Source organism: Thamnophis elegans, chromosome 8 (genome assembly GCF_009769535.1).
Source record: "Thamnophis elegans isolate rThaEle1 chromosome 8, rThaEle1.pri, whole genome shotgun sequence".
Taxonomy (NCBI): Eukaryota; Metazoa; Chordata; class Lepidosauria; order Squamata; family Colubridae; genus Thamnophis; species Thamnophis elegans.
In genome coordinates this window covers 76968309-76977496 of record NC_045548.1, presented here as the reverse complement: position 1 = coordinate 76977496, position 9188 = coordinate 76968309, and positions in this window count along the sequence as shown.

The following is a 9188-nucleotide window of genomic DNA, read 5'->3' as shown; positions in this document are numbered from 1 at the left end:
AAGGAGAAAAGGAACAGGGAGAGGAGGAGAAAGTGGAGGAGGAATATTTTATACCAGGATGGTATAAAATCTCCTGCCTTGAGCTGGGGGTGAGACTAGAAGACCTCCAAGGTCCCATCCAGCCCTATGATTCGCTGCTCTGTGTAACACCCTTTTTAAGGATACAGAACGAAGGGTCACAGTGGCTCAGTGGCTAAGACGCTGAAAGGTCGGCAGTTCGGCGGTTCGAATCCCTAGCGCCGTGTAACAGAGTGAGCTCCCGTTACTTGTCCCACCTTCTGCCAACCTAGCAGTTCAAAAGCACGTCAAAAATGGAAGTCGCAAAATAGGAACCACCTTTGGTGGGAAGGGAACCGCGTTCCGTGCGCCTTCAGCATTGAGTCATGCCGGCCACATGACCACGGAGACGTCTTCGGACAGCGCTGGCTCTTCGGCTTTGAAACGGAGATGAGCACCGCCCCCTAGAGTTGGGAACGACTAGCACAAATGTACAAGGGGAACCTTTACCTTCATCTTTACCTTTACAGAATAAAACTGAGATTTTTTTTTTTCCCAGTGAGCTCTTTCTGGGAGGAGAGAAGCAAAGAAACATGAGACTTGCTGAGATTCCACATTTGCACTGATCTTCTCAAGTATCAAGAAAAACGACCCGAGACTAGATAACCTCCCATTGAACTTCTCAGCACGTACTCCGTGGGAATATCAGCTTTTAATTGCTGTGCCGGCGGAACTGAATCTTTTCTGCATTAGTTATTTAGCAAGGGCTTGGTCCTGTAACCTGCTCGGGGTTGCAATCAATTCCATCAAAGACTTCCTGTCTTGCTGGCTGTCGATGGGAAATCAAACACCCTGGATAGCTTCATGCAAGCTTCCTCTTCGATCTATGACTTTCGGGCCTATAGGACACGCAACCTTTTCTCTATGGCGTTGCGCCAACATCTGGTTGGCTCATGCGGGGTGGTGGGTTTCAAAATGTTTTCGAACCTGTGGGTGTGGCCTCCTTTGTGGGAGTGGCTTGCCGGCCATGTGACCTGGTGGGAGTGGCTTGCAGGCCGTGTGTTCTCTCTCTCTCTCTCTCTCTCTCTCTCTCTCTCTCTCTCTCTCCTTCCTTTTGTCTCTCTGTCCCTTTTTCCTTTTTTCTTTCATCTCTCTCTCACTTTTTCTTTCTTTCTTTCTTTCTTTCTTCCTTCCTTTCTTTCTCTTCCTCTTTCTCTCTCTGTGTGAGTGTGTGTGTGTCAGTGGTGGGTTTCAAAAAAATTTGGAACCTCTTCTGTAGGTGTGGCCTGCTTTCCGGGTCCACTGGTGGAACCTCTTCTAACCGGTTCGGTAGATTTGATGAAGCGGAATGTAAAGTGAGCAAGAGAGAAAGAGAGATTTAATGCAAATTTTACTTCCTTGCATATTTCTTCTGTGAACATTTGGCGCAAAGAGCATTACAATTTGCAATGCTTGGTCTACACCAACTGACTTTCAGTCGAGAAATTGGTTCAGGAGGGCCATCCTGGATAAGTACATATTGTAAAGTGCAGGAAAGTGACTTTCTCCCCTTCTGAGCCCTCTTCTCCAGAACCGTACAAATTCCACGCCATTAAGAGACTGAAGGAGGCGGGAGACACTCTGACAATCCCTAGCACTTCAACAGAACAGGCTCTTCTCTATTGTAATGCAGTGACAGCCACTCTTGATAAAAGAAATGCAAGAAGCAGATAATGGAATTGATTGATAGACCCATAGATTGATTGATTGATTGGTTGGTTGATTGATTGATTAAACCCCCTCCTTGCTCATCTGGCATTGCTTTCCAATTCTTCCCAGTCTTCCAAAAGGAGAAAGAGGAGGAGGAACTGTGGGGTGATTTTCTTGCAGACATTTCATTACCCAAATAATAATGGAGTAATGGAGGAAAAGGAGGAGGAGGAGGAGGAGGAGGAGGAGGAGGAGGAGGAGGAGGAGGAGGAGGAGGAGGAGGAGGAGGAGGAAGAGGAGGAACTGTGGGGTGATTTTCTTGCAGACATTTCATTACCCAAGTAGGGTAATGAAGAAGGAGGAGGAGGAGGAGGAAGAGGAGGAGGAGGAGGTGGAGGAGGAGGAGGAGGACTTTGGGGTTCTTGATCCTCTCTAAGCTTAGTTGTTTCTTGCAGACGTTTCATGACCCAGCTAACTAACATCATCAGAACTAGAACTGCCTGCCACTGATGTTATTACTTAGTTCGACCGTAAAACATCTGCAGGAAAGCCACCAAGACCAGAGAGCACCAAGGAGCCCAAAGATCATAAAATGTTTGTGGGAGACATATATGCCGCCTTTAGTGACCGAGTGAAGCCTTAGATCTGTCTCACGATGCTCCTAACATCTGGCAAACCGCTCTTAGTATCTTTATGTGGGGGCATGTTCCTTCACTTCATCCCCACGGGCCACTCTGCATTATCCCAGTGTCCAGATAATGTTTACATCTAGAAGAGGTAAAGATAAAGGTTCCCCTCACACATGCATGCTAGTTGTTCCTGACTCTAGGGGGCAGTGCTCATCTCCATTTCAAAGCCGAAGAGCCAGCGCTCTCCAAAGACGTCTCTGTGGTCATGTGACCGGCATGACTCAATGCCGAAGGCGCACGGAACGCTGTTCCCTTCCCACCAAAGGTGGTTCCTATTTTTCTACTTGCATTTTTACGTGCTTTCAAACTGCTAGGTTGGCAGAAGCTGGGACAAGTCACGGGAGCTCACTCCGTTACACAGCGCTAGGGATTTGAACCACCGAACTGCTGACCTCCCTGAGCAACAAGCTCAGCCTCTTAGCCACTGAGCCACTGTGTCCCCTATCTAGAAGAGACCTGCCCTTAAAGGAGATCTGATTTGTAAAAATCAGACTGTTTAATGATCTCTGCGTGCCATCAAATTGTGCAGGTTTGGGGCAAACGCAGCAGGGACCCCCGGAGTAGAGATTTATCAGCCTGTGATCTGTGACTGCTCTGAAAAGCCCATTTTTATTCGAATCCCAGCTCCCCAGAGAGGAGAGAGAGAGGGAAAAAAAATCCATAGATCTAAGCAATTTATTTTCTACGGGGAGAAATAATTTTCTTCTGCTGGCTGGCGGGAGATGTCAACGATTATAACGTATCAATAATAAATAAAACAGTATGAAGAAGATGAAATATTTAGAAGTATTAAAAGAGGCAGCAGTCGTCCAGAAACAGTTGGGGATTTCAAACACGGGAAGGGGAAGCCGACATGCTTTCTCCCTCATTGGGTGAGCTCCATCAAAGCTGGGAGCTGAATCGCTACAATCGCTACAAATGAAATAACCTGTGAAATTATGAACTCAGCGGCAGGAACAGTCAGAAATCAAAGTTGAACATCAAAGATATTGTGCTTTCTTCCTGAAGTCACAGGCAGTCCTCAACATACGGCCAGAATCGAGCCCTACATTTCTCTTGCCGAGCAAGGCGGTTCTTAAGTGAGTTTTGTCTCGTCTTTATGACCTTCCCTGCCGCAGTTGCTAAGCGAATCACTGCAGTTGTTAAGTTAGGGACATGGTTGTTAAGGGAACCTTGCTTTGCCAAAGGATCTCAAAAGGAGAAGACACAACACCCGGACAATGCAACCGTCGTAAAGGTGAGTCAGTGGCCATGCACCCGAATTTTGTGACCGTAGGGATGTTGCTGCGGTCGCAAGTGTGAAACATGATCACGTCCCTTTTATCTGCACCGTTGTTGTTTCAAATGGTGACTAAATGAAGGAATTGTAAAATGAAATCATGCGTGCTGAAATCAGACGCAGGAATGTGGATAATGTATGTCATTGGTTTCACTTAGGAATCTATAAATGGAGGTTAGTGGCTGGTGTAAGGGTGGGTAGCTGCCGGTTTTACTACCACTTTGCTCGTGTTAGCACATGCACTCTTCAAGGTAAATTGTTCTTCGCGGATGCGGACAACAACTTTCAATGAACGGTTCACACGCAGTCATTAAAAAACAAAATGGCGACGGTCCAGTGGCTGTGAAGGAACCAGTTCAAGGGCGTGGCAGGCCTGGGTCGCTGCTGGTTCTGTGACCCAGGCCTGAATTCCACTACCGGTTGGACCGAACTGGGCCAAACCGGGAGCAACCCACCTAAGAGTTGGTGTAATGAGAATTTAATTTTTGGGGGGCAATATATATATAGAAGAGAAGAGCAACCAAGAGGATTAGGGGACTGGAGACTAAAACATATGAAGAACGGTTGCAGGAACTGGGTATGTCTAGTTTAATGAAAAGAAGGACCAGGGGAGACATGATAGCAGCCTTCCAATATCTCAGGGGTTGCCACAAAGAAGAGGGAGTCAAGCTGTTCTCCAAGGCACCTGAGGGCAGAACAAGAAGCAATGGGGGGAAACTAATCAAGGAGAGAAGCAACCTAGAACTAAGGAGAGACCAGTAGACCAGTTTGTCTTCAGAAGCTGTGGTTGCTCCATCACTAGAAGTTTTCAAGAAGAGACTGCTTGAGCAGAGGGTTGGACTAGAAGACCTCCAAGGTCCCTCCAGCTCTATTCTGATTAAGTGCCCTGGCTCCAGAAGTTGTACGTGCTCCATCACTGGAGGCTTTCAAAAAGAGACTGGACAACCATTTGCCTGAAATGGTGTAGGGGCTCCTGCCTGAGCAAGCGGGGGGTGGGGTGGGGTGGAGGTGGGGTTGGACTAGAATACCTCCAAGGTCCCTTTCAACGCTATTATTCTCTTGTTCTAGAATGTGAACCATTAACAGTGGAAGCAAATTGCTGGTAGAGAATACTCAAGAGAATTCGAGGTGGGCTGGACTTAAATCTCTTGTGGGCATGAAGTGACTCCAGACTCATACACGGATAAGACAGTCAGTCATCAATGTCCTTTCAGTTAAGGGATAATCCAAATAACATAGTCCATAATCATACAAACAGTCTGGTACTCAAAGTTTGCTAGCAGTTGCAAAGCTTACAATAGCTCACGGCACTTTCTAACAGCCCGCTTCCAAAACACTCAGATCAGATCAGCCCAGCATCTAACAAAACAGAGAGCTAACAGTCATTCTGGCTCCCTCTTATGGCCGATTGAAGAAACAGCAGCCAATCACATTTTACAGTATGCTTTAAAGAAACAGGTATAGCATTGTTACATGATTCATATATTGCCAACCCAACCGGTAGATTATATTCCTAACAAGGACTGTGCTGTAGACTGGAGATACGAATGGGTGTCATAGCTCTCCCCCTCTGTTGAGCCTGAAGTGACTCCAGACTGATGACGTGTTTGACCCCCTCCCTCAGGCTCCGCGTGGTCATCTCCTACTGTTATTTTGTCAATCCCAATTCCTGGACAAAGTCCTTCTTTGGTTTGAAGGAAAGCAAAATGTCCCCCATAATTGGAGGAAATCTTGACCAAACAATATTTGTACACACCATTCCATTAAAGATTCGGAAGCTCTAGTGCAGAAAAATGAGACTACACAGGAGCAAGCTTTCTAGTTTATTGGCACTGCAGAGTTGAACACTGTTGTATATTCACTGTTATATATTCACTGTTGTATATTCACTGTTGTATATTCACTCTTGTATATTGCTAGAAAACAGTCAACATACAAGCCGGCTTTGACAGATTCCATTCTGACCGAGGCTTCCCAAGAGCCTGAAGCAAACTCCTTGTCCCGACAAAAAAACCCTTTTATTAATTTACTGTGAATTTTCCTCATTCACATGCAACAAAGTCTTTCAAGGGAGGATTTACAGTCACAGACCTTATCTGGCTTGGAGAGCTGACAGGTTGATATCTGCAGAACTTGGCAAGGAGTCTCGGAGAGTCACGAGCCAATTAAGTGAACAAATGGTCTCCTGCAAACTCCACTCCCCTGTCGCTCCTCTTTTATTCCCTCTGAGAGGGGTCATTCACTGTCCATCTGTGGCCTTACTCCCAAATTAACCCCTGTTCTTCAGCTGTTCCCTTTGTCTGGCAGCTCTGTGCATGCACACACTGGGTACAGGTTCCAGCTGTTTGTCTGCCTCACTGATGTCTGACTCTGAAGGCAGCTGAGAACTGTCAGATGGCCCTGGTCCCCTTTCTGCCTCCGACCCAGAGCTCTCATCAGAGCCTCCCCCAGACTCCAGGAGTGGCCCATCTTCCTCCCCAACCTCCTCATTGTCTGAACCTTCTGCCAGCTCTGCTGGCCACTGGCAGGCCACAAGAGACTCAAAGAAGAAGCCGTGTGTCCATCTGTGCAAATTTTGATTGCGTCTGAACAGATCTTTGATGTTCAAAGATTGGAAGGAAATCCCGGATGGTGCGTGAAATCCAGAATTATATAAGTTGTTCTCCACCCTTCCTCTGCCATCCAACACACTCACCCTTTGAATTGATGTCACGTCAACTTTTGCTCGGAATGAAATGTTCTGATTTAATCGCCTTAAAAAATGCAAGTTGCTGGGGCTGGATTGACAGCTCGGATGTGCTCATAGACTTCTCCGAAGTGAGCCTCTTTGAGAAAAAAAAGGTTTATGCCTTGCGAAATGTGTGTGAGCTTGCAATCTAAATCCTAAGAAGGGAATTTATAGCAGAACCTCATATTACCTCCTATTGTGTACCAAATATTTGCCAGTCTCTGTTTCTCCGGGATGCATTGAGGACTTCCAAAGTTAAAGTCCTGTTATATAAGGGATAATCCTTAATGTAAGCCTTCTCAAAAGAACAGAGTTGGAAGGGACCTTTTGGTCATCTAGTCCATCCCCCCACCCAAGCAGGCAACTCTACATCAATTCTGACCAATGGCAGTCCTGTCTCTTCTTGAAAGTCTCAAGTGATGAAGCTCCCACAACTTCCAAAGGCAACTTCTGTTCCATGGGTTGATTGTTCTCACTGTCAGGAAAATCCTCCTTATTTCAAGGTTGAATCTCTCCTTGGTCAGTTTCCATCCATTATTCCTTGTCTGGCCTTTGGGTGCTTTGGAGAATAGCTTGACTCCCTTCCTCTCTGGGGCAGCCCCTCAAATATTGGAAAACAGATGTTATGATGTGATTCTGGAAAGAGTGCAGAGAAGAGCAACAAAGATCATAAGGGGACTAGAGGCTAAAACATACAATGAACTGTTGCAGGAACTGGACATGGCTAGTCTAGAGAAGAGAAGGACCAGGGGAGACATGATAGCAGTCTTCCAATATTTGAGGGGCTGCCAGAGAGGGGAGGGGGTCAAGCTATGTTCCAAAGCACCTGAAGGCCAGACAAGGAAGAATGGATGGAAACTGACCAAGGAGAGATTCAACCTGGAAATAAGGAGAAATTGTGGTCATAAGCCAAAAACTTCCTGTGCTGTATTGTAGGAGGAGAGAACATGTGAGCCTATAACAGCCAAAAGTCAAGACCCTGGTTGCATCTTTTCAGACTAAAACATTGCATTGAATTATCTAAACCAGTGTTTCTCAACCGTGGCAACTTGAAGTCCTCTGGACTTCAACTCCCAGAATCCCCCAGGCAATATAGCTGGCTGGGGAATTCTGGGAGTTGAAGTCCACAGGACTTCAAGTTGCCACGGTTGAGAAACACTAATCTAAACGTTTGTGATCGGTGGCTCACTTCGGAACTGTAGATCAGTGAAAATTAGACTTTAAAGTAGAGGGGGAAGAAGGGCATTGAGATTTGTTTTATTTATTGATTTATTTATTTATCAAACATGTACAAGATAACAGGTATGAGTATAAAGGAAATGGATACGAATAAGTGGGGACAGTGGGACAGGGACGGAAGGCACAATGGTGCGTTTATGCACCCCCCCCCTTTGTGGACAGCTTAGGAATGGGGTGAGGTCCACGGTAGACAGTTTGAGGTTGAAGCTGTGGGGGTTTGACACAGAGATGGTATTCTATTGTCTTCACTACCGGTTGAGTAGCGAGAGCACACACGTCTGGGCATGAACAGACCCTTGATGATGTCAGGGTGGATGGATGGAGCCTTGCGCTGCCGCCGCTACTGGTTCGACCAAACCAGCGTGAACCAGCAGCGTACCGCGAACCAGGCTGTGACAACGGAGTCGGGGAGAGCATTCCAGGCATTGACCACTCTGTTGCTGGAGTCGTATTTTCTACAATCAAAGTTTGAAGCGGTTTACCTTGAGTTTGTATCGGTCGTTTGCCCGTGTGTTATTGTGGTTGAAGCTGAAGAAGTCGTTGACAGGTAAGACATCGTAACAGACAATGTTGCGTACTACACTTAGGCCAGACCTTAGTCGGCGTAGTTCCAGGATGTCCAAGCCCAAAATTTGGAGCCTGGTGGCATAAAGGATTCAACTGTGAGCAGAGGAGTGGAGGACTCTTCTCGTGCAACATCTCTGGACTCGCTCGACCGTGTTAATGTCCGATATACAGTGTGGGTTCCAGGCCGACGAGCTGTATTCGAGGATTGGTCTGGCAAAGGTTTTGAATGCCCTAGTTAGCATACAAATACATTGTTACTGTCGAAGAAGCTTTGCAATGTTTTTGAACTTTGGTGTTGGAGAAAACTCCTGGGAGCAACCAAGAAAAGAAACCGATGGATCGTTGAACAAATCAATCCAGAACCGAAGAAGCTTCTTGGATGAAAAGTGAAATGTTTTGCAAAGAAAAATAGAACGCCAAGAAAGTCCAGTCGTCTTTTGGAAAAGCACTTTTGGGACAACCGTGACCTGGATGATGGAGAATCTCCACAGAGAAATCAAGCCAGAGTTTTCAGTTGAGGCACAAATAACCAGGCTCAAATTATCCTGTAGGACTTCCTGCTCAAGCAGGGGGTTGGACTAGAAGACCTCCAAGGTCCCTTCTAACTCTGTTATTCTATTCTATTCTATTCTACTCTACTCTATTCTACTCTATTCCTTCCACCTCTGTTATTCTATTCTATTCTATTCTACTCTATTCCTTCCACCTCTGTTATTCTATTCTATTCTATTCTACTCTACTCGACTGTACTCCTTCCACCTCTGTTATTCTATTCTATTCTATTCTATTCTATTCTATTCTATTCTATTCTACTCTACTCTATTCTACTCTACTCCTTCCAACTCTGTTATTATATTCTATTCTATTCTACTCTACTCTATTCCTTCCACCTCTGTTATTCTATTCTATTCTATTCTATTCTACTCTATTCCTTCCACCTCTGTTATTCTATTCTATTCTATTCTACTCTACTCGACTGTACTCCTTCCAACTCTGTTAT